This window comes from Pseudophryne corroboree, chromosome 9 (assembly GCF_028390025.1).
Source record: "Pseudophryne corroboree isolate aPseCor3 chromosome 9, aPseCor3.hap2, whole genome shotgun sequence".
Classification (NCBI taxonomy): domain Eukaryota; kingdom Metazoa; phylum Chordata; class Amphibia; order Anura; family Myobatrachidae; genus Pseudophryne; species Pseudophryne corroboree.
In genome coordinates, this window is record NC_086452.1 from 129518884 (window position 1) to 129543610 (window position 24727).

General features: G+C 42.0%; 1 long non-coding RNA gene across 1 annotated transcript in view; it reads right to left on the reverse strand.

Moving 5' to 3' along the window:
- The window catches only part of LOC134956791 (uncharacterized), a 422559-nt gene extending 402094 nt beyond the window's left edge, over window positions 1–20465 (reverse strand). The window contains exon 1 of the long non-coding RNA XR_010186175.1: window positions 20374–20465. This is a non-coding gene — a long non-coding RNA (uncharacterized LOC134956791). The remainder of the gene's footprint in view (window positions 1–20373) is intronic.
- Window positions 20466–24727: the final 4262 nt, after the last annotated feature.

Below are 24727 nucleotides of genomic sequence, written 5' to 3' on the forward strand. Positions count from 1 at the left end.
TATTATCCTGCTTACTGTTAGTAAGGCTTTGCTGAAAGAATATCTGATAGTTCCAGTTTTCTATGTGATTCCCAACTTAATATAAAGACCCGCTTAACCCTCCAGGCTGACCGATAATATCTGCCAGGGGATTGTTATGCGAGGCCTTACATAGAAACATAGAAACATAGAATTTGATGGCAGATAAGAACCACTTGGCCCATCTAGTCTGCCCCTTTTTTATTTTATCCTTTAGGCAATCTCAACCCTTTTTTAACCTTAATTCTTTGTAAGGATATTCATATGCCTGTCCCAAGCATGTTTAAATTGCCCTACAGTCTTAGCCTCTACCACCTCTGATGGGAGGCTATTCCACTTATCCACTACCCTTTCTGTGAAGTAATTTTTCCTTAAATTTCCCCTGAACCTCCCCCCCTCCAGTCTCAATGTATACCCTCGAGTTCTAATACTTCTTTTCCTTTGAAGAATGTTTCTCTCCTGAACTTTGTTAAGACCCTTGATATATTTGAAAGTTTCTATCATGTCCCCCCTTTCCCTTCTCTCCTCCAAACTATACATGTTAAGATCTTTTAGCCTTTCCGGGTAAGTTTTGTGATGTAGGCCATGCACCATTTTAGTTGCCCTTCTTTGTACACTCTCTAATGTATTTATATCCTTCTGGAGATAGGGTCTCCAGAACTGGACACAGTATTCCAGATGGGGCCGTACCAATGACCTATACAGTGGCATTATCACTTCTTTTTTCCTGCTACTGATTCCTCTCCCTATGCAACCAAGCATCTGACTTGCCTTTCTCATTGCTTTGTTGCATTGCTTTCCTGCCTTCAAGTCACTTGAAATAGTGACTCCTAAATCTCTTTCCTCCTCAGTAGTTTCCATTATAGTACCCTTGATACTATACTTAGCCTTTGGGTTTTTGAGACCCAAGTGCATGATTTTGCATTTTTTAGCATTAAACTGTAGTTGCCACGTTCTTGACCATTTCTCAAGCCTACCTAGGTCATTAATCATTTGTTTGACCCCTCCCGGTTTGTCTACCCTGTTGCATATCTTTGTATCATCTGCAAAAAGGCATATCTTCCCTTCAATACCATCTGCAATGTCACCAACAAAGATATTAAAGAGAACTGGACCAAGTACAGATCCCTGGGGTACTCCACTGGTAACATTTCCCTCCATAGATTGCACTCCATTAACTACGACTGTCTGTTTCCTATCCTGCAACCAGGTTCTTATCCATTTAACTGATTTATAATCCACCCCCAGGCTTTCAAGTTTATTTAGCAGTCTGCGATGTGGGACAGTGTCAAATGCCTTACTAAAGTCTAGATATGCTACATCTACAGCTCCCCCTTGATCTATTATTTTCATCACAGAGTCAAAAAAGTCAATAAGATTTGTTTGGCATGATCTCCCACCAGTAAATCCATGCTGTTTTGGATCCTGTAAGTTGTTTGATTTAAGATATTCCACTACTCTTTCTTTTAATAGTTTTTCCATTACTTTCCCTACTACTGATGTAAGGCTTACTGGTCTGTAGTTACTTGCTTCTTCCTTGCTTCCACTTTTGTGCAGTGGAACTACATTTGCTCTTTTCCAGTCCTCTGGAATAGCACCTGTATTTAGTGACTGGTTAAATAATTCTGTTAAAGGTGTAACCAGCACATCTTTTAGCTCTTTGAGTATCCTTGGGTGTATCCCATCTGGTCCCATTGATTTTTCCACTTTTAGTTTTGAAAGTTCTGTTAGGACCTTCTCCTCTGTAAATGTATTTTCATCTACCTTATTTTTATGAATGTCCTTGCAACTTAACTGTGGCCCCATCCCTTCTTCTGTAGTAAATACTGAGCAAAAATAATTATTTAGGTGATCTGCTATTGCCTTGTCTCCCTCCACGAAATGCCCACTCTCTGTCTTAAGTCTTATTATTCCTCCATTTGATTTTCTCCCTTCACTTATATACTTAAAAAAAGTTTTGCCCCCTTTATCTACTGACTGGGCCATTTTCTCCTCAGCTTCTGCCTTTGCACGTCTGATCACTTTCTTAGCATCCTTCCGTCTGTCCAGATACACCTCTTTGTCGTTATTATTTTGAGTCTGTTTGTATTTCCTAAAAGCCATCTTTTTTGCTTTCACACTAGTTGATACTTCTTTTGTGAACCACACTGGCTTCCTTTTCCTGGTGCTTTTCCTAACCCTTTTGATACAAAGGTCTGTTGCACTTAGCATTGCACTTTTCAGTTTTTTCCACCTCTCCTGCACTCCTTCCAAGTTCCTCCAGTCTGCCAATGAATCACTTAAACATCTCCCCATTTTTGCAAAGTCAGCATTTCTAAAGTCCAACACCTTTGTTTTTGTGTAACAGGAGTTGGATCCTGTCTTTATACTAAACCATACTGCTTGATGATCACTGGATCCCAGGAGCTCACCCACATATATATCAGATATCCTATCACCATTTGTAAGAATTAGATCTAATATTGAGTCTTTGCGAGTGGGCTCCCTCACCAATTGCTTGAGAGATGCTCCCTGTAAGGAATGTAAAAATTTGCCACTTGTAGCTGAACTTGCAAAAGACCCCTCCCAATTTACATCAGGTAAATTAAAGTCTCCCATGATTATGACTTCTCCCTTAAAAGCCATTTTAGAGATGTCCAACAATAGGTTCCTGTCCAAATCCTGCCCCTGGCCTGGTGGTCTATAGATCACCCCAATGCGAATAATGTCCTTCTTCCCAGTTTTTATGGTGACCCAAAGGGCCTCAGTTTTGGCTTCAATATTTTGTATTAAAGTAGCATTTATGCTTTTTTTCCACATACATTGCTACCCCTCCTCCTATTCTTCCTATTCTATCTTTCCTAAATAAATTGTATCCTGGTATAGCTAAGTCCCAGTCATGATTCTAATTGCACCAAAATTCTGTAATTGCCACAAAATCCAGGTTATCCATTGTCATTATTGCAATTAGCTCTGGAATTTTGTCTCCTAAGCTCCTAGCATTTGCACACATAGCTTTAAGAATTTTGTCTGTGCATTTGTTATTAGTAGCCATGTCCAGAGCGTACAAAATAAATGACAAGTTTAAAGTTGAAATTACCTGTTTGGGGATGTTGCTCAGTATTTGTTTTCTTTTACTAATCGGTAATCATACTCTATATTTAGTAAGGTGTAGTCATGGTGTAAAGGACAAAGATATAGTACACCTGACCACAATGGTAAATGTTCAAAGGAGGTAAACACCAGTCAGTATGCAATAATAAAATGTTTCACCAAGCAACTTCCCCACACATGCAATGACATTTACAAGAAATCATTACTTATCAGTATAGTGATGTGTTTTTACAACAATGTATACAGAACACCTATACACATTTAAAGAATACATTTATGCTTTTGAAAAAACTTGAAATGCTAGGCAGACTTCCTTCTGATATTACACTAGCTTCAATAAATGTTACGAGTCTATGTACATGAATTAGCCATGGGGCAGGTGTGGCAGCGATTAGACATCTCATCACCAATAACCCCCTATACACAGGTCCAGATATAGATTATTTTTATATATTGATGTATATGCACAACACTTCAAGCACTTTATTAAGTAATTGATTGCAGACAAAACATTTTTCACTATATTGTTATATTTGTTTGACTAATTGAAATTATGAACAGTTGACACAATGTATTTTGATGTGTTATTATGTTGGTGTAGTTATTTATGTGGGTTACTATGGTTACAATATCCTAGCATGTTGGACAGACCGGAGTTCTGTCACTTCCAGGAGGACCGTAGGAGATGTGACCAGAAGCCAGGCAGGGAGTACCTCTGACATTAAGACATTAAGACTCTGACATTAAGACTCTGACATTCATTGATTTTTTAAAATTTGCATCACCATGACAACAGGGCTGCGACCCCTAAAAAGTATATGTCTTAAATTAAAGCACTGCATTATACGGCATTATAAGTCCAGGGGTACTGCCGTATAAGTCGTAGAGTGGAGAAGATGATGATGTTCATCAAAATGAATTATAAATTCCTCAGGGAAGACATTTACCAGCAATTGCCTCCAGAAAGTCCACATGGACCTGTGATGGTGGATTCCAGTGGGGACGAATTAATACTCTGTGAGGAGGAGGATGTACACACTAAAAGGGGTGAGGAATCAGAGGATGAGGATGAGGGCGACATCTTGCCTCTGCAGATCCAGTTTGTGCAAGGAGAGATGAATTGCTTCTTTTTCGTTGGGGGGAGTAAGTGTTTTTGTTTTTGTGGGCGCCCAAACAAACCAATCATTTCAGCTACAGTCGTGTGGCAGACCCTGCCACTGAAATGATTGGTTTGTTAAAGTGTGCATGTCCTGTTTATACAACATAAGGGTGGGTGGGAGGGCCCAAAGACAAATCCATCTTGCACCTCTTTCTGCTGCGGGGTACATTGGGCTCCACAAGGATAGACATTGGGGTGTAGAGTAGGATCTTGATCCGAGGCACCAACAGGCTCAAAGCTTTGACTGTTCCCAGAATGCACAGCGACGCCCCCTCCATAACCCCGCCTCCCTGCACAGGAGCTCAGTTTTGTAGTTGGTGCTGCAGTAAGCATGCACATAACAGAGGGGCTGCTCCAGCCAGCCCTAAGAAGAGCTTTTTTTGAAGAAAAAAGGGAAGACTTTAAGGGCAGCAGCGGTGGTAAATGTCAGAAGACATTCACTGCTGCAGCTCCAGCTCTCCCAAGCGGCGCTGTACACTCCCGAGCCCTGGTTGCTGGGTAACTACAGCAGGAGGCTCCGGTTTTCTTCACGTCAGGCACACATGATGGGGGCTCTCTGGGATCGCGTGGCCGCAATTTGGGAGGTGGTAAGTGGGTCCTGCTTGCGGGACCCGGTCTTTATCGCGATCCGCTGCGGTCAGTGGCAGGCGGGCCACGCACGCTGGCGGTGGACACTGTGGCAGTACAGGCGATCCCACTACATCACCAGGGCATGGGTGCAGGTCAGGTTTTCTCTCTAAACCATTTTCAGTAGCCCACAGTACCCGGTGGTTTTGCCAGCAGGGAAATAAGGCTTAGACCTGAAGCCCCTCCCCCAGCCCCATGGCGCCATTTCCCGCAAATGTTCCCGCCCTGGAGCTGCATATCTGTCTCTCCCTCACTCCCTGTCAGTGTCTGGGCGCCATTATCCCTCAGCTTCACTGTTCCTGGGACTGCTTGGGCAAATCCTCCTGTGTAAAGCCGCCTGGTTGTCAGTGCTGTGACTTTACATGACACTTAAGTATTCTACCTGCCTTTTCAGACAGTGCTAGTTAAGAAAGAGTGCATTTAGTCAGGGTTTTCTAATACAATTACCCTGTGATATACATCCAGTTCTTACTGTGTAGTGTTATATCTATTGACTATATAGCTATATATATAAGTTAGTCCAGTGCAGTATTATTGTTAGTAATAACCTCTGCATTTTATAAACTGTGACTATCTTTGTGTGCATTAGATAGCTGAGTGGTGTCCATTTTGTGTCTTTCACTCAACTTGCTATCCCTATATTCTATAACCTGAGGGGGCTTGGTGCGTCAGGTTTTATATTGATATAGGATTATACTTTAATACGTATTTTTCTCTGTGATTTTAGTCACCATATCTCTCCTTTATCTCTGCTAGTGCTGACTACACTGCGCAGGGGTTTGGGTAAGAGGTATTGTGCTGCTGCCAATTGTACTGTGTTACCTGATACTGCAAGTTATGTCATGTCTGCTTCTGAGGGTAACGGTTCTGGGGCTGAACACACTGCCAGTGTTGCTGAAGCCACAGATCCCTATGAGGAGAATATAGCAGCTGTGGGCTCTGGTTCTGGGGGCTCCTTGCCCCCAAGTGGGACTGTGGCAAAGGAGGTACATAATGACCCACCCGTGGGCCACTTTCTCCACGCTTCTACATAAGCTAGTTAATAAACTAACACCCCCTATGGGACCCCCTATGCCGGTACAACCGTATGTGGTCCCTGCAGCTAACCCGCCATGGGCGGACGATTTATCTGCCCAATTGAAGAAGTTGAACAAGTACCTGACTACTAAAAAGTCTGACCATCGCTCGCCTTAGTCCAAGGGGTCCTCTAAGCGAGCGCTTGTCTCCTCAAAATCCACTGCTTTCACTGACACCTCATCTGATGAAGATGGCACTTACACTGACCCCACAGGTTCTGACTCAGATACGGCTGATGGGGAGGGTAGTTCACATGTGGATGTTCCTGATCTTTTGGAGGCTATTAAGTTAATTCTACAGATTATGGATGATCTCGAGCCATCCATTCCCCCTAAAGAAACAAGATAGGTTCAAGCGTCAGAAAGTGGTTAAACAAGTTTTACCTCACTCTGACCAACTAGTGGATATACGTCAGGAACCCTGGGAAAACCCGGGTATGAAGTTTGTGCCTCAAAAGAAGATGCTGGCTCGCTATCCCCTCGCACCAGAGCTGTCTAAGAATTGGGAAACGCCTCCTCCAGTAGACTCACATGTGGCTAGGATGGTGGTTTCCTCAGCTCTACCTGTCACTACCGTCATGTCTCTAAAGGAGCCTACGGATAAACGTGTGGAGGGTTGTCTGAAAGCGATTTACACCCTCACGGTTGCTGCACAAAACCCACTAATGCAGCAACATGGGCTGCAGAGGCTATTGAAGCATGGGCCTTGGAGTTAGAAGCTGAAATCTCTTCTGACCATGCTAGACAATGCTTGTCATATATTGTCACAGCTTCTCGCTATATTAAAGAGGTGGCTTCTGATGCCGGTATCCTAGCAGCCAAGGCCTCTACTACGTCAGTCCTGGCTCGCCGGATATTGTGGCTGAGATCCTGGTCTGTGGATCTGGACTCTAGAAAAACCCTGGAGGTACTCCCTTTCAAGGGAGATATTCTGTTTGGGGAGGACTTAAATAAGATAGTGGCTGACTTGGCTACTGCCAAAACTGCTTGTCTTCCAAGTACCGCTCCTTCTGTGTCGAAGGCTAAAGGTCCTTCCTTTCACCCCTTTCGTCCTTCAGGTAAAGCAAAAGGTCAGGTGTACAACAAGCAGGCCCGCACTTCCAAACCTGGTAAGCCAAAGCCCAAAAGAGCCTGGGCTGCCCGTCAGCCAGCTTCCAAGGCCGATAAACCTGCCGCATGACGGGGTGGGCCTCCCCACTGGGGGATCCCAGGGTGGGGGGCCGGCTTCTAGGGTATACCCAGAATGGTTGAATACCACTTCAGATGCCTGGGTATGGGAAGTCGTCACTCGAGGTTACGCCATAGCCTTCAAAAACCGACTCCCTCATCGATTTTGCCAGACAGACGTCCCATTGGACCAGACAAAGGCAAACACTGTGCTTTCGGTGGTACAGACCCTTCTGGATACAGGAGTCATAGTACAGGTGCCTCTTGCGCAGAGGGGCCGGGGGTACTATTCTCCGCTGTTTCTAGTCCCGAAACCGAATGGGTCCCCCTGGCCCATTCTCAACCTCAAGGCATTGACAGGTTTGTGAAGGTTTCCAAGTTCCATATGGAAACCCTTCGCTCTATAGTTCTGGCCTTGGAACCTGGGGACTACATGGTCTCCCTGGACATACAGGTTGCTTACCTGCATATTCCTATAGCAGCGTCACATCAGCAATACCTGAAGTTTGCTATTGGCAACCTCCATTACCAGTTTCGGGCATTACCTTTTGGTATAACAACGGCTCCGCTAGTCTTCACCAAAGTCATGGCGGTGATGACGGTGGTACTCCGCCGTCAAGGGGTCAGGATACTGCTGTATCTGGACAACTTGTTAATCCTGGCAAATTCCCCAGAACTTCTACTACGTCATCTAGATATGACGGTCCGGTTTCTACAAGAACACGGGTGGCTCATCAACTGGAAGAAATCCTCCCTGATCCCTGCTCAGAGCATGGTGCATCTGGGAGCGCTATTGGACACTTACAACCAGAGGTTGTTTTTGTGTCAGGAGAAAGTACTGAAGCTTCAGGACAGGATTCGTTGCTTCCTTTCTCGTCCGCAAGTGTCGATACATTTGGCGATGCAGGTGCTGGGCCTCATGGTATCAGCATTCGACATGGTGGAGTATGCTCAATTCCATTCTCGTCCCCTCCAGAGGTTGATTCTAGCCAAGTGGGATGGCCTGCCTCACCAGATCAGGTTTCAAATGATCTCATTGACTCCGCAGGTCCGTCTGTCACTGCTCTGGTGGCTCCAGGACCAACAATTGTCCAGGGGCCGTCCCTACTGGATATCCAACAGGGTCCTCTTGATGACAGATGCCAGTCTAAGAGGTTGGGGCGCGGTGCTGGAGCAGCGCTCCCTTCAGGGTCGGTGGACCAAGGAGGAGTCCCTCCTCTCGATCAACATTCTGGAATTGCGGGCGGTCTTCAATGCATTGAACATAGCCCAGCATTTAATTCAGAACCGTCCTGTTCAAGTGCAGTCGAATAACGCCACCACAGTGGCTTACATAAATCATCAAGGTGGCACTCGAAGCCGTCTAGCAATGAAGGAAGTCTCACGGATTCTACATTGGGCGGAAAGCCATCTACCAGCCATATCAGCAATCTTCATTCCGGAAGTCCTGAATTGGGAAGCGGACTTTCTCAGTCGTCAGGACGTACATGCTGGCAAATGGGGCCTCCATCCAGAAGTGTTTCAACTCTTAGTGGAAAAGTGGGGTCTTCCAGACGTAGATCTGATGGCGTCTCAACACAATCACAAGGGTCCGGTCTTTGGAGCAAGGACAAGGGATCCTCAAGCAGCATTCGTGGATGCGCTGGTGGTGCCATGGAGGTTTCAGCTGCCGTATGTGTTCCCTCTGGTGTCACTCCTGCCCAGGGTAATTTGGAAGTTCAAGCAAGAAAATGGAATTCTGCTTATCATAGCTCCAGTGTGGCCCAGACGGCACTGGTTCTCAGACCTGCAAGGCCTATCGTCAGAGCGTCCAATTCTACTTCCACAATGCCCAGACCTTCTCGTTCAGGGCCCCTGTGTCTATCAGGACCTAGCCCGGCTGTCTTTGACAGCGTGGCTCTTGAAGATTCCGTCTTAAGGGCTAAAGGGTTTTCTGAGGCGGTCATTCAAACTATGTTGCGGGCCCGGAAACCGGTTTCTGCTCGGATTTACTATAGGGTCTGGCATTCTTACTTTGTTTGGTGCGCATCTAACGATTATGACGCTTCCAAGTTTAGTACAGCCAAGTTGTTGGCTTTTCTTCAGCAGGGCCTGGACTTATGCCTGCGTCTGGCCTCCCTCAAGGTTCATATTTCTGCCTTGTCGGTGTGGTTTCAGAGAAAAATTGCGACCTTACCTGATGTGCAAACCTTTAATCAGGGTATGTTGTGTATCCAACCTCCGTATGTCCAGCCTGTGGCTCCTTGGGACTTGTCGGTGGTTTTGGAGGTGTTACAAGAGTCTCCGTTTGAACCTCTTGGTTCAGCTGATCTTAAGTGGCTTTCCCTTAAGGTGGTGTTTCTGCTGGCTATTGCTTCAGCTAGAAGAGTGTTGGATTTGGGAGCCTTGTCCTGTAGTTCCCCATATCTGATATTTCACCGTGACCGGGCGGTTCTGAGGACTCGTCCCGAATATTTTGCCTAATGTCGTTTCCTCGTTCCACCTTAACCAGGAGATTGTAGTTCCGGCACTTGTTTCTCCTGATCTGTCTCCCAAAGAGCGGTTTTTGGATGTGGTACGGGCTCTCCATATCTATGTGAAGAGAACTGCTTCCATTAGGAAATCTGATTCTCTCTTTGTACTGTTTGGATTTCACAAACGGGGCTGGCCTGCTCACAAGCAGACTTTGGCCAGATGGATTAGAATGGTGATTGCACATGCTTATGTGAGGACTGGTCGGTCGGCTCCTGCTCACATTAGAGCCCATTCTACTCAGTCTGTTGGACCTTTTGGGCGGCCCGCCGTGGTGCGACCCTTGAACAATTGTGCAAGGCGGCTACGTGATCCTCAGTGAACACATTCATAAGGTTCTATGCCTTCAATACTGCCGCTTCCCAGGATGCTTCCTTTGGACGCCGGGTCATTGTGCCCGCTACAGTGTGTACCCTCCCATAATGAACTGCTTTAGGACATCCCCAATGTCTATCCTTGTGGAGCCCAGTGTACCACGCAGCAGAAAATGAGATTTATGGTAAGAACTTTCCTTTGTTAAATATCTTTCTGCGAGGTACACTGGACTCCACAAGGCGCCCACCCTGACGCACTTAGCTTCTTTGGGTTGGCATTGCATTAGCCGCTGACACTTCTCCTGTCTTGAGAGTGTGGTGTATGTGGCTACTAACCGTTGTCGTCTCTTTTCCTGCTACTGCATTGGGCTGGTTAACTAAAAACTGAGCTCCTGTGCAGGCAGGCTGGGTTATGGAGTGGGCAGCACTTTGCATTCTGGGAACATTCAAAGCTTTGAGCCTGTTGGTGCCTCAGATCAAGATCCTACTCTACACCCCAATGTCTATCCTTGTGGAGCCCAGTGTACCTCGCAGAAAGAGATTTAACAAAGGTAAGTTCTTACCATAAATCTCGTTTTTTTCTCTTTGCATAATGTGCTGTTTGGGGCCTAGTTTTTAAAACTGCCATCCTGTCTGCCACTGCAGTCCCGCTCCTAGATGGGCCAGGTGTTTGTGCCGCACATTTGTGTCACTTAGCTTAGTCATCCAACAACCTCATTGCACCTCATTTTCTTTGTATCATGTGCTGTTTGGTGTCTAGTTTTTAAAAGTGCAACCCTAGATGGCCCAGGTGTTTGTGCCGCACACTTTTGTCGCTTAGTAAAGTCATCAAGCTACCTCGTGCAACCTTTTGGCCTAAAACCAATATTGTGAGGTGTGAGGTGTTCAGAATAGACTGGAAATGAGTGGAAATAAATGTTATTGAGGTTAATAATACCATAGGATCAAAATTAGCCCCAAATTCTTTGATTTTAGCTGTTTTTATGGTTTTTTCAAAAATCATCCAGATCTAAAACCAAAACCCAAAAGGTTGGTTTTGGCAAAATCTATCCAGATCCAAAACACAAGCGGGGAGCCAGATCCAAAACCAAAACACAAAACACAAATAGTGCCCGCCACACATCTCTAGTTTTAAGTCTTTGAGTGCTGCCTTCATTGTTCAGTTATGCATCGGGGTATTCACTCCACTAAGGAAGGCACCGCAAGGAAGTAATCCAGCAGCCAGGGGACTGCAGGAGTGCCGGCTCAAAGGTAAATAAAAATAAAAATAAAAATAAATAAATATAATAATAATAATAATAATAATAATAATTTTTATATATATATATAAACACAAGATATTCGGCACTCACTGCTTTTCAAAGGTTTCAACTTGCCGGGTGCCCTCCGCAGCAAACAGCATACGTACACACACAGATGTCGGCGGCACTCACGGGCTTTTCAAAGCCAAAAGACCAGACCAGTCAATTAGCGCTTAACGTTTCGGTTTATTTCAACCGTCATCAGAAGCATAAATGATACAAAGTCACAAACAGACATATATACATGAATAACTCACCACACGTGTATGTTCCACGGAGCCCCGGGAACTAATTTCCGGTGACGTCATCCCACACTGACAAGCCTGCCCAGTAGATGACGACTTCCGGCCAAGTGCACCATCACCATAACAACCAGTGTATACAATACTAAATATTGTTCTTAAAACGGATTGCTGTATAAATATACAAAAATACAAAAAGATGCATTTTAAATACAACATAATCTCAAGATATAGCTGCAAGGGCATTAAAATAACAAGGATTATACGGCAGCAGATAATTAAGAACAAACAAACCACATCGTTACCTAAATTGATTTCTGTAAAAATTACAGTGTAACAAATGTCTCAACAACCACTTTACAATTATTACAAAAAGCATGTAAGGGAAAGGGTTTCATTGAGGCCATGAGGGGATACCGTATTTAAGCGGTGTATCCACCGTGCTTCCAGTTGAAGTAATGTTTTACCCCTATCTCCACCCCGTTTGGAGAGGGGCACATGATCTAGCATTTTGTACCGTAAAGATGATAAATTATGCTGATACTCTTTAAAATGTTTAGCAACGGGCTGATCGATTTGTTTCCCCTCTAAGATCTGTTTTATGGCACTACGATGCTGGGACATTCTTTCCTTAAATTGACAAGTGGTCTTGCCAATGTAATAAAGTCCACATGGACATCGTATACAGTAGACAACAAATCTGCTTGTACACGTAAGGACATGAGAAATCTTAATTTGTTTACCAGAATGGGGATGCAAGATATAATTACCCGTGTCAAGATATAAACAAGTAGTACATCCAGTACACTTGTAATTACCGGGTTTTTTTGTAAGAAATGTCTGACGAGGTCCAGGTGATAACTGAGATATGTCTGCATGAACGAATATATCCCTGATGTTGCGACCTCGTTTATAGCATGGAAGTAATTTGTGTGTGGCCAGACTTGACAAACCAGGGTCTGCTTGAATCACTGGCCAAACACGTTTGGCCGTACCTACAATCTTATGACTAGATGTGGTGAATTTGGTAACACAGATCATTGTTTGATCAATTTTCTTATCCTTCTTAGGAGCAGACACTAATGGCTGGGCTAATGCACGTTGCATTGCTTGTTGCAACAGCTTATGAGAATAACCCCTCTGTAAAAATTTTTGTGTTAATTTCTGCATTTGAATTTTTTTATCCCCTGCATCACTGCATATACGGTGGATGCGCAAAAATTTAGAAAATGGTAACCCATTTTTTAAAGAGTTTGGATGATGGCTGGAAGCTTGAAGTAAACAATTGACATCAGTAGGCTTACTGTAAACTGAAGTTATAAATTTACCATCTTGTTTAGTAATGCTGACATCTAAGAAGTGAATACTATGAAACTGTATGTCAAAAGTAAACTTAATGCAGTCATCCATCTCATTAGCATGTTGGATCATCGAAATGAAGGCTTCTTTGGAACCTGTCCATAACATAAATACGTCATCTATGTAGCGAGTATACATAGCAATATTCGAACTACATAGATGATTAGTGAAAAACATTTCATGCTCAACGCCAAACATGAAGGCATTTGCGTACGCTGGGGCTGCACAAGAACCCATAGCGCAGCCCTGTTGTTGTCTAAAGAACTCGTTATTAAATAAGAAATAATTCCTATGCAATGTTAGCCATAAAAGGGACATGAAAAAATTGTATTCTGGACCTTCATAGTGTATGTTATCACGTATTAAAGCCTCAACTGCTTGCAGACCACGTTCATGTGGTATGCTGGTATATAAACTGACAACGTCAGCTGTAACAAGCCAGCATTGATCTGCAGAAACAGTAACTTCATTCAATTTTTTAAAAAATGTGGCAGTATCTTTAAGGTATGTTGACTGATTTTGGATTACAGGCTGCAAAAAATGATCTATATACTTGGCCACCTGTGAATATAACGAATCCCGCGCTGAGATAATGGGACGCCCTGGTGGGCGGACCATATCTTTATGCAGCTTGGGAATCGTGTATAACACAGGTGTACGGGGAAATAAGACAAGAAGTGCTACCATTGTCTTTTCTGGAATTATTCCTCGTTCAACTGCCTGTTCTAATAATACCCGCAGCTCACTAAGATATTCCTGAGTGGGATCATTCAACAGTTTGACATATACATCACTGTCATCTAGCTGACGATAAATTTCAGCTTTATAGTCGTCAATATTCTGTATCACTATGCCCCCACCCTTATCAGCTGGGCGCACAGTGATATCAGAATAGGACGACAGATCTTTTAATGCTTTACGTTCTGCTGCAGAAATATTGGATAAATGATGATTATCAGAAACAATTTTCTCATCAATACAACATAACATAGTTTTAGTGAAAGATTTTATGGCTGCATTATTCGAATGGGGATCAAAAGTAGATTTAGCTATAATCGGACAGCCCTTACCCTTATCGATCTCCACATTAATCTTATCATTGAAAAATTCTATTAAACGTAACTGTCGGTTGAATCTGCAAAGATCTATTTTGCTCTCAAACACGTTATGGGTATTAGTTGGCACAAAGTTCAGTCCCTTGGATAAAACTTGAATTTCCATCTCTGTCAAATCTCTGGACGAGAGATTGTAGATTATTTCTTGGCTTTTGAGCTCTTTCCTCCTTTGTCTTTGGCATTGCTTGCCCCGCCTCGTCCTCGTTCTATGGGACCTTCCCGTTGGGCTCTGGTTTGAACCCCTAAAGGGATGTGAGAGGCAGAGGCTCCTTTTCTTGTTGATTGATCAGATTCACTATTTGACGCCCCACTGGATGTTTCTCCTTCCAGTGGGAACCGGCGTGTTTTCCTGAAAGCCTTCTGCCGAAACGATCTCTGAGGTCCTGACTGGTTGTTGGACCAAAAATACACCCGGTTTTGTTCATAGTCCTTCTCAACCGTAAGATGTTTTTTGGTCTTAAACTTAATAAGATCAGTTCTGTATTTCTCAATCTGTTGTGTAAGTTTTGTTTGCCAGTCACAAGAAGTATCAGATGTAATGGTGACCATATGGATATCCTCAAATGCTTTAATTTTGGCACGAGTTAACTCTAATTCTCTCGTGGATTCCTCCACTACAAGCAGAATAAGGTCAAAAGAAGCTTTGTTCAAAACAGCTGCCCATTTTTTACAGAATTCAGGATTATGTCTCCCAATCGTTGGATTGTTACGTATCCGAAAACCTCTCGATAACATCTTCTCCCGGTAGTAATCAGAAAGGGATACCCCATGCAGATAAAAATCAGTCTCTCGATTTATCAATTTGAGTAACTGTAAGTATAATTGTTCCACAGAGTCTGCAGGAACAGTGGACGCCATTTTATCCTTGACTAAAATCCTTTCAGCATCCATGTCAGATAGTGAAAGCTGCTCACCTTGTAATAAAGCCGTATTTCGGAAGCCTGCCACTTCCTCTTGTAACATATCCATTTTCACTGGAATGTAATAACTTTATAGAAGATGCATCAAAATTCTATGATATAGATGCAGTGCAGATGCAGGTGCCTTAATTGAGTAAACTAATCCAGCCAGGACCAGTTCAATACATAAACACAAGATATTCGGCACTCACTGCTTTTCAAAGGTTTCAACTTGCCGGGTGCCCTCCGCAGCAAACAGCATAAGTACACACACAGATGTCGGCGGCACTCACGGGCTTTTCAAAGCCAAAAGACCAGACCAGTCAATTAGCGCTTAACGTTTCAGTTTATTTCGGTTTATTTCAACCGTCATCAGAAGCATAAATGATACAAAGTCACAAACAGACATATATACATGAATAACTCACCACACGTGTATGTTCCACGGAGCCCCGGGAACTAATTTCCGGTGACGTCATCCCACACTGACAAGCCTGCCCAGTAGGTAACGATGTGGTTTGTTTGTTCTTAATTATCTGCTGCCGTATAATCCTTGTTATTTTAATGCCCTTGCAGCTATATCTTGAGATTATGTTGTATTTAAAATGCATCTTTTTGTATTTTTGTATATTTATACAGCAATCCGTTTTAAGAACAATATTTAGTATTGTATACACTGGTTGTTATGGTGATGGTGCACTTGGCCGGAAGTCGTCATCTACTGGGCAGGCTTGTCAGTGTGGGATGACGTCACCGGAAATTAGTTCCCGGGGCTCCGTGGAACATACACGTGTGGTGAGTTATTCATGTATATATGTCTGTTTGTGACTTTGTATCATTTATGCTTCTGATGACGGTTGAAATAAACCGAAACGTTAAGCGCTAATTGACTGGTCTGGTCTTTTGGCTTTGAAAAGCCCGTGAGTGCCGCCGACATCTGTGTGTGTACGTATGCTGTTTGCTGCGGAGGGCACCCGGCAAGTTGAAACCTTTGAAAAGCAGTGAGTGCCGAATATCTTGTGTTTATGTATTGAACTGGTCCTGGCTGGATTAGTTTACTCAATTAAGGCACCTGCATCTGCACTGCATCTATATCATAGAATTTTGATGCATCTTCTATAAAGTTATTACATTCCAGTGAAAATGGATATGTTACAAGAGGAAGTGGCAGGCTTCCGAAATACGGCTTTATTACAAGGTGAGCAGCTTTCACTATCTGACATGGATGCTGAAAGGATTTTAGTCAAGGATAAAATGGCGTCCACTGTTCCTGCAGACTCTGTGGAACAATTATACTTACAGTTACTCAAATTGAAAAATCGAGAGACTGATTTTTATCTGCATGGGGTATCCCTTTCTGATTACTACCGGGAGAAGATGTTACCGAGAGGTTTTCGGATACGTAACAATCCAACGATTGGGAGACATAATCCTGAATTCTGTAAAAAATGGGCAGCTGTTTTGAACAAAGCTTCTTTTGACCTTATTCTGCTTGTAGTGGAGGAATCCACGAGAGAATTAGAGTTAACTCGTGCCAAAATTAAAGCATTTGAGGATATCCATATGGTCACCATTACATCTGATACTTCTTGTGACTGGCAAACAAAACTTACAAAACAGATTGAGAAATACAGAACTGATCTTATTAAGTTTAAGACCAAAAAACATCTTACGGTTGAGAAGGACTATGAACAAAACCGGGTGTATTTTTGGTCCAACAACCAGTCAGGACCTCAGAGATCGTTTCGGCAGAAGGCTTTCAGGAAAACACGCCGGTTCCCACTGGAAGGAGAAACATCCAGTGGGGCGTCAAATAGTGAATCTGATCAATCAACAAGAAAAGGAGCCTCTGCCTCTCACATCCCTTTAGGGGTTCAAACCAGAGCCCAACGGGAAGGTCCCATAGAACGAGGACGAGGCGGGGCAAGCAATGCCAAAGACAAAGGAGGAAAGAGCTCAAAAGCCAAGAAATAATCTACAATCTCTCGTCCAGAGATTTGACAGAGATGGAAATTCAAGTTTTATCCAAGGGACTGAACTTTGTGCCAACTAATACCCATAACGTGTTTGAGAGCAAAATAGATCTTTGCAGATTCAACCGACAGTTACGTTTAAAAGAATTTTTCAATGATAAGATTAATGTGGAGATCGATAAGGGTAAGGGCTGTCCGATTATAGCTAAATCTACTTTTGATCCCCATTCGAATAATGCAGCCATAAAATCTTTCACTAAAACTATGTTATGTTGTATTGATGAGAAAATTGTTTCTGATAATCATCATTTATCCAATATTTCTGCAGCAGAACGTAAAGCATTAAAAGATCTGTCGTCCTATTCTGATATCACTGTGCGCCCAGCTGATAAGGGTGGGGGCATAGTGATACAGAATATTGACGACTATAAAGCTGAAATTTATCGTCAGCTAGATGACAGTGATGTATATGTCAAACTGTTGAATGATCCCACTCAGGAATATCTTAGAGAGCTGCGGGTATTATTAGAACAGGCAGTTGAACGAGGAATAATTCCAGAAAAGACAATGGTAGCACTTCTTGTCTTATTTCCCCGTACACCTGTGTTATACACGATTCCCAAGCTGCATAAAGATATGGTCCGCCCACCAGGGCGTCCCATTATCTCAGCGCGGGATTCGTTATATTCACAGGTGGCCAAGTATATAGATCATTTTTTGCAGCCTGTAATCCAAAATCAGTCAACATACCTTAAAGATACTGCCACATTTTTGAAAAAATTGAATGAAGTTACTGTTTCTGCAGATCAATGCTGGCTTGTTACAGCTGACGTTGTCAGTTTATATACCAGCATACCACATGAACGTGGTCTGCAAGCAGTTGAGGCTTTAATACGTGATAACATACACTATGAAGGTCCAGAATACAATTTTTTCATGTCCCTTTTATGGCTAACATTGCATAGGAATTATTTCTTATTTAATAACGAGTTCTTTAGACAACAACAGGGCTGCGCTATGGGTTCTTGTGCAGCCCCAGCGTACGCAAATGCCTTCATGTTTGGCGTTGAGCATGAAATGTTTTTCACTAATCATCTATGTAGTTCGAATATTGCTATGTATACTCGCTACATAGATGACGTATTTATGTTATGGACAGGTTCCAAAGAAGCCTTCATTTCGATGATCCAACATGCTAATGAGATGGATGACTGCATTAAGTTTACTTTTGACATACAGTTTCATAGTATTCACTTCTTAGATGTCAGCATTACTAAACAAGATGGTAAATTTATAACTTCAGTTTACAGTAAGCCTACTGATGTCAATTGTTTACTTCAAGCTTCCAGCCATCATCCAAGCTCTTTAAAAAATGGGTTACCATTTTCTCAATTTTTGCGCATCCACCGTATATGCAGTGATGCAGGGGATAAAAAAATTCAAATGCAGAAATTAACACAAAAATTTTTACAGAGGGGTTATTCTCATAAGCTGTTGCAACAAGCAATGCAACGTGCATTAGCCCAGCCATTAGTGTCTGCTCCTAAGAAGGATAAGAAAATTGATCAAACAATGATCTGTGTTACCAAATTCACCACATCTAGTCATAAGATTGTAGGTACGGCCAAACGTGTTTGGCCAGTGATATAAGCAGACCCTGGTTTGTCAAGTCTGGCCACACATAAATTACTTACATGCTATAAACGAGGTCGCAACATCAGGGATATGGTCGTTCATGCAGACATATCTCAGTTATCACCTGGACCTCGTCAGACATTTCTTACAAAAAAACCCGGTAATTACAAGTGTACTGGATGTACTACTTGTTTATATCTTGACACGGGTAATTATATCTTGCATCCCCATTCTGGTAAACAAATTAAGATTTCTCATGTCCTTACGTGTACAATCAGATTTGTTGTCTACTGTATACGATGTCCATGTGGACTTTATCACATTGGCAAGACCACTTGTCAATTTAAGGAAAGAATGTCCCAGCATCGTAGTGCCATAAAACAGATCTTAGAGGGGAAACAAATCGATCAGCCCGTTGCTAAACATTTTAAAGAGTATCAGCATAATTTATCATCTTTACGGTACAAAATGCTAGATCATGTGCCCCTCTCCAAACGGGGTGGAGATAGGGGTAAAACATTACTTCAACTGGAAGCACGGTGGATACACCGCTTAAATACGGTATCCCCTCATGGCCTCAATGAAACCCTTTCCCTTACATGCTTTTTGTAATAATTGTAAAGTGGTTGTTGAGACATTTGTTACACTGTAATTTTTACAGAAATCAATTTAGGTAACGATGTGGTTTGTTTGTTCTTAATTATCTGCTGCCGTATAATCCTTGTTATTTTAATGCCCTTGCAGCTATATCTTGAGATTATGTTGTATTTAAAATGCATCTTTTTGTATTTTTGTATATTTATACAGCAATCCGTTTTAAGAACAATATTTAGTATTGTATACACTGGTTGTTATGGTGATGGTGCACTTGGCCGGAAGTCGTCATCTACTGGGCAGGCTTGTCAGTGTGGGATGACGTCACCGGAAATTAGTTCCCGGGGCTCCGTGGAACATACACGTGTGGTGAGTTATTCATGTATATATGTCTGTTTGTGACTTTGTATCATTTATGCTTCTGATGACGGTTGAAATAAACCGAAACGTTAAGCGCTAATTGACTGGTCTGGTCTTTTGGCTTTGAAAAGCCTGTGAGTGCCGCCGACATCTGTGTGTGTATATATATATATATATATATATATATATATATATAATTTTTCCCATGGATGACCGGCAATCCAATTACAGCAAGCTGGGAAATCCCTGACATGGAAATCCCAGTAATACAGTAAGAAAATGGGCATCACTCCATGTGTCTTTCACTTTCACAGGGTGTTATAAAGGTAAACTTTGTTTTATATCATATTATCCTGACAAAAGGTGTTTTATAAAAGGCATTTGAAACGTTGATATTGATAATAAAGTAATGCATATACATATACATACACATATTGACAGGTGCAGCACTCCTGGCATCTTAAATAACTTAGACTGATACATGCATGCTAAGTTATTTAAGACACCAGGGGGTAAATTTACTAAGATGGGAGTTCTGTTTAAGATGGGATGTTGCCTATAGCAACCAATCTGATTCTACTTCTCATTTATTTAGCACCTTCTAGCAGATAATACCTGGAATCTGAATGGTTGCCATGGGCAACATAGCTGGACCCACTTCTATATATATATATATATATATATAAACAGAAAATCCAGGCACTCCAGGCATATACTGACCGGCTCCGGTGCCCTCCTCTGGGGTGCGATCCCCAATGACGTGGAAGGTCAATACAATAGGTAGCACTCGGAGACTTGTATTCAGTAGTAAATTTGCATAAATGCCCCATAGGGCATGCTTTATTTAAGTGACATTTCAGGGATTTCTCCCCTTCTTCAGACAAAGCCAAGTGATAACAGTGAGCTTAAATGCACAGTGCATAAACTTACCCCCTCCCTGTTTGTGTCAGTGGAGCCCGAGTCATACCAGCCGCCTTCCTGTAGCGAGCAATTCCCGTTGCGGCTGCCTCCATTGCACTGGACGTGACATCACTCATCCGGCTGCAGGGACCATGGCAACCAGCTGAAAACAACAACAAGGGATGACATTACAAAACCTCACAGTGCAAAACAATAACTTATAGGAGCAGAGGCTGCATTCACATAGTATGCGCCCTCTGCATGTGTGAAAAAACATCTTATACTTAGTGCTAAACATCTATATGTATTCAAAACAACGTGCTCACATATTCTGCTATGTGATCTGTATATTAGACAAACAAACTATCTGTGGTAAATATGTAACAATACTAGAATGAATAAAAAGCTATAAAAATATTTTAAAATATACATTGAACATACTTTTGTATCAACATAATCTATGTTAGAATCTTTTACGTTACAGTGTGCTTTTTGGTGACATTCCCTACATTACTGCCATCTTGTGGCCAAATTGAATACCATATTTGTGTACCCAAAAGAAATACACCTTAGGGCAAATAATCCAATTATTTTATTTAAATTCTTTTTTGTATTCTTTTTTATAATCTTTTTTATAACATAAGGCTACTAAACCACTATGGCATGGGATATACTACTCTACACAAATCAGCTTATAGGAAATGACTCAATGTAAGTGATTCATTGAGGCTTTTGGGGGCAACACAATCCAGGCAGAAAAACCAGCTGGATTCTACTTGTAATAATAATTGCCCCTATCGCCTCCCCATCTGTGTGCTGGAACGTGATCTATGGCTTTATACTTCAAACTGGCTAGATTGTGTTTATGTGCTGCAAAGTGACGTGCCACGGGTTGTTCACTGTCCCCAGTGTTCAGGGCTGCTCTGATAGCTGATCTATGTTGGGTAAGACGTACTTTTAATTGACATTCCGTTTTCCCCACATAGTACAGCCCACATGGGCAAATAATGACATATATCACATATTTGCTAGTACATGTTAATATGTTAATAATATGTTATATGTTTTTTCTCATTTAAGCTTTTTTCTTTTTGAATTTAGTTTCGTCATGTGTTTGTGAGTCAATTTTAAGGACATTAATTAAAAGATAAGTATTTCAATTATGCCATTTTTATAAGAGTGCCCCAGCAAGTAGAGTTTTATTTTCTTTTGCCCATTCTAATTAAAGCCTAATGTGGAGACCATAATTTAATTAAAGAAAGGTATTTTGATATGATGTTTGAGTGTGGAAAATTGTTTAGTAGATACTTTGTGGATGTCTTTGGAGGTGGCTGTATTTTTGTTTTGTAAATGTATTTTGTTTCCTATTTTTTGTTTTTGTTTCTGTTTTGTAGAATCTAATACACTAATTTAAAAAAATGACAGAGGTACCCACATATACTACTCTCACCACAGTGACCACTATTTGGATAAAGAAAACCAAGAAGAAGAAAAATCCAGATCATGTAAAATCCTACAGTTTTACCAATATTGAAAATTATGTTCTTGTGGATTCAGTGCATAAAAATTACAATAGACTTTTTAGATGACCAAGTATGCAAAACTCGTATAAATGCAGAGGGGTAAATTTACTAAGGTAGGAGTTTTTTTAGAAGTGTTGATGTCGCTCACAGCAACCAATCAGATTCTACTTAACATTTATATAGCTGCTTTTAGAAGATAATAGATAGAATTTCATTGGATGCTATGGGCAACATCACCAGTTCTAAAAACTCCCGCCTTTGTTAATTTACCCCACAGAGTCTATATGGCGTCTAATTGTTGATGATGTGAGTGCCAATGGATTAACTCAACTCTTCACACTTAGGGCCTATTTCAGACCAGATCAGTGCTGTGCATTTTTCGCACAGCAGCTGATCAGGTCTGAACTGTGCTTGCACCGGCGCCGCAGTGCGCCGGTGTATGCCAGACAGCCGACGGTCGTCTCAGCCCTGCGATCGCCTCTGCCTGATTGGCGTTTGGGTACCATTTTAAGGGCACGGTCCGGGCAACACAGGCATGCCCGAACCATGTGCGACCCTCACAGTGACGAGTAGCTCCCTGCCAGTGCTCAGGAGCTGCGCTGGTAGGGAGCTACTCCTGAAGTACAAAAGCCACCGTGCAATGCTTTTCTACTTGTGCGGGGATGGAGGGCCTGACATGTGGGGCGGACTAGCCTTGTGCTGGGCGTCCCCCCGCATGTCTGTGTGACTGATCATAGATGTTCTAAATTTAGCACAACTACGATCAGGTCTAAATTAGGCCCTGTATTCTCACAACAGTCTGAATCTCTCAATATTATGGCAAGATCTTGTTGTACAGTAGCTAATAGTCTAACTATTTTTTTAAGAAGATGGATAAGTTATTCCAATACAGCCTGAAGGACTTCCAATTTATCTGTAGGGACACAAACTAGCCCTTCCAATCCAAAAAACAGTATTATTTCAAATATTTGATACTAGTTTCATACCTTTTTTTGTCTAATAATTTGGCAAAAATAATTCAGGAAAAAAACATGTATTTTATCAGTTTGACATCAAAGAAGTTTTACCTAACACATCTTGTTTCAACTGCAGTTTAAAGTTGTCAAGTTGCCTTACTTTAACCATATTGTTTAATAAAGAGGAAATTTATAAAATAGAAATAAATTGTAAAAAAAAAAAAATTGTCATTTCAATCATATAGATGAAAGGATTTTTTGAAAAATTACTGTAAGATGCCAATTTACAGTTAAGTTTTCTTATAATTTGTAATGTATGCTTACTTAAAAAAATGTGAAAATTACATGCATTATAAATATACTAAAACTTTAAAATTAATTTGTATCTATTTTTAAAATACTTAGAGATGTGCGGCGGGCACTTTTCATGTTTTGTGTTTTGGTTTTGGTTCTAATTGCCTGCTTGTGTTTTGGTTTTGGATTGGTTTTGCCAAAACCACCCTTTTGTGTTTTGGTTTTGGATCTGGATGATTTTTTAAATAAAGCATAAAACAGATAAAATCACAGAATTTGGGGGGAATTTTGATCCTACAGTATTATTAACCTCAATAACATTCATTTCCAGTCATTTCCTATCTATTCTGAACGCCACACACCTCACAATATTGTTTTTAGGCCAAAAGGTTGCACCGAGGTGGCTGTATGACTAAGCTAAGCGACACAAATATGTGGCACAAACACCTGGCCCATCTAGAAGTGGCACTGCAATGACAGACAGGATGGCATGTAAAAAAACTAGACCCCAAACAGCACATGATGCAAAGAAACAAAAGAGGTGCAATGAGGTGGCTGTATGACTAAGCTAAGCGACAGAAGTGTGATGCACAAACACCTGGACCATCTAGGAGTCGCACTGCAGTGGCAGACAGGATGGCACTTAAAAATACTTTGTGGCGTTTGTATGAACTCTCCATCAGCACATTATAAATCATAAGAAAAAGATTTTTTCAAACATATAGGCAACATTGAGCCAGGTACCTGTTGGAAGTTAGTATGAGAAATGTATTGGAGATATATTATTACTTCACAATTACAGTAGCTGCCGCTGCTGATATTCCCGTGTACCTGATGGATAAATTGCCCTGCATTGCACATGCGCGTCATTGCCCAGCGACGGCAGTCACCGGGCAACGATGCCAGGACCGACGAAAGTGATTGCAGGCGCAATCACAAGAAGATTGACAGCGTGCTTCACCCCTGATCCTTGGTTGCCTGGAAGGGGGGACCCCATAATTTAAGGGGCCTCACTCCTCCAGGGAATCCTAGCCAGGGGTGACTAGTTTGGGTGTTAATGCCACGGCCGCAGGGACCTATATAAAAGTGTGCCCCAGCTGTGGCATTATCTTCTCAGCTAGTGGAGCCCGGTGCTGGTTTTAAAAATATGGGGGACCCCTACGTCTTTTGTCCCCCATATTTTTGGAACCAGGGCTGGCCCAAGAGCCCGGTACTGGTTGTCTAAATATGGGGGAACCCCAGTCATTTTTTCCCCATTATTTAAACAACCAGGGCCAGCTCAAAGAGCCCGAGGCTGGTTATGCTTAAGAGGGGGGACCCCACACAATTTTTTTCTAAATTTTAACTGTTTAAATACTTCTCATACTGTACATAATGAAGAACTGCACAGATCTCACTGATCCAGCTGGACTTCATTGTGTTATGTCCGGCAGTGTTTTACTAATCACTCCCGTAAAACAGTGCCCGACAATACGAATAACATCGACATCTGAAAAAACGAAAAAATGAAAACTCTGCACTTTAGTAAATAACCAAAAATAATTTCAAAAAGTTGCAGAAAATTCCGACCGATAAAATTTGAGTTAAAAACTCCCACCAATTCGACAGAAA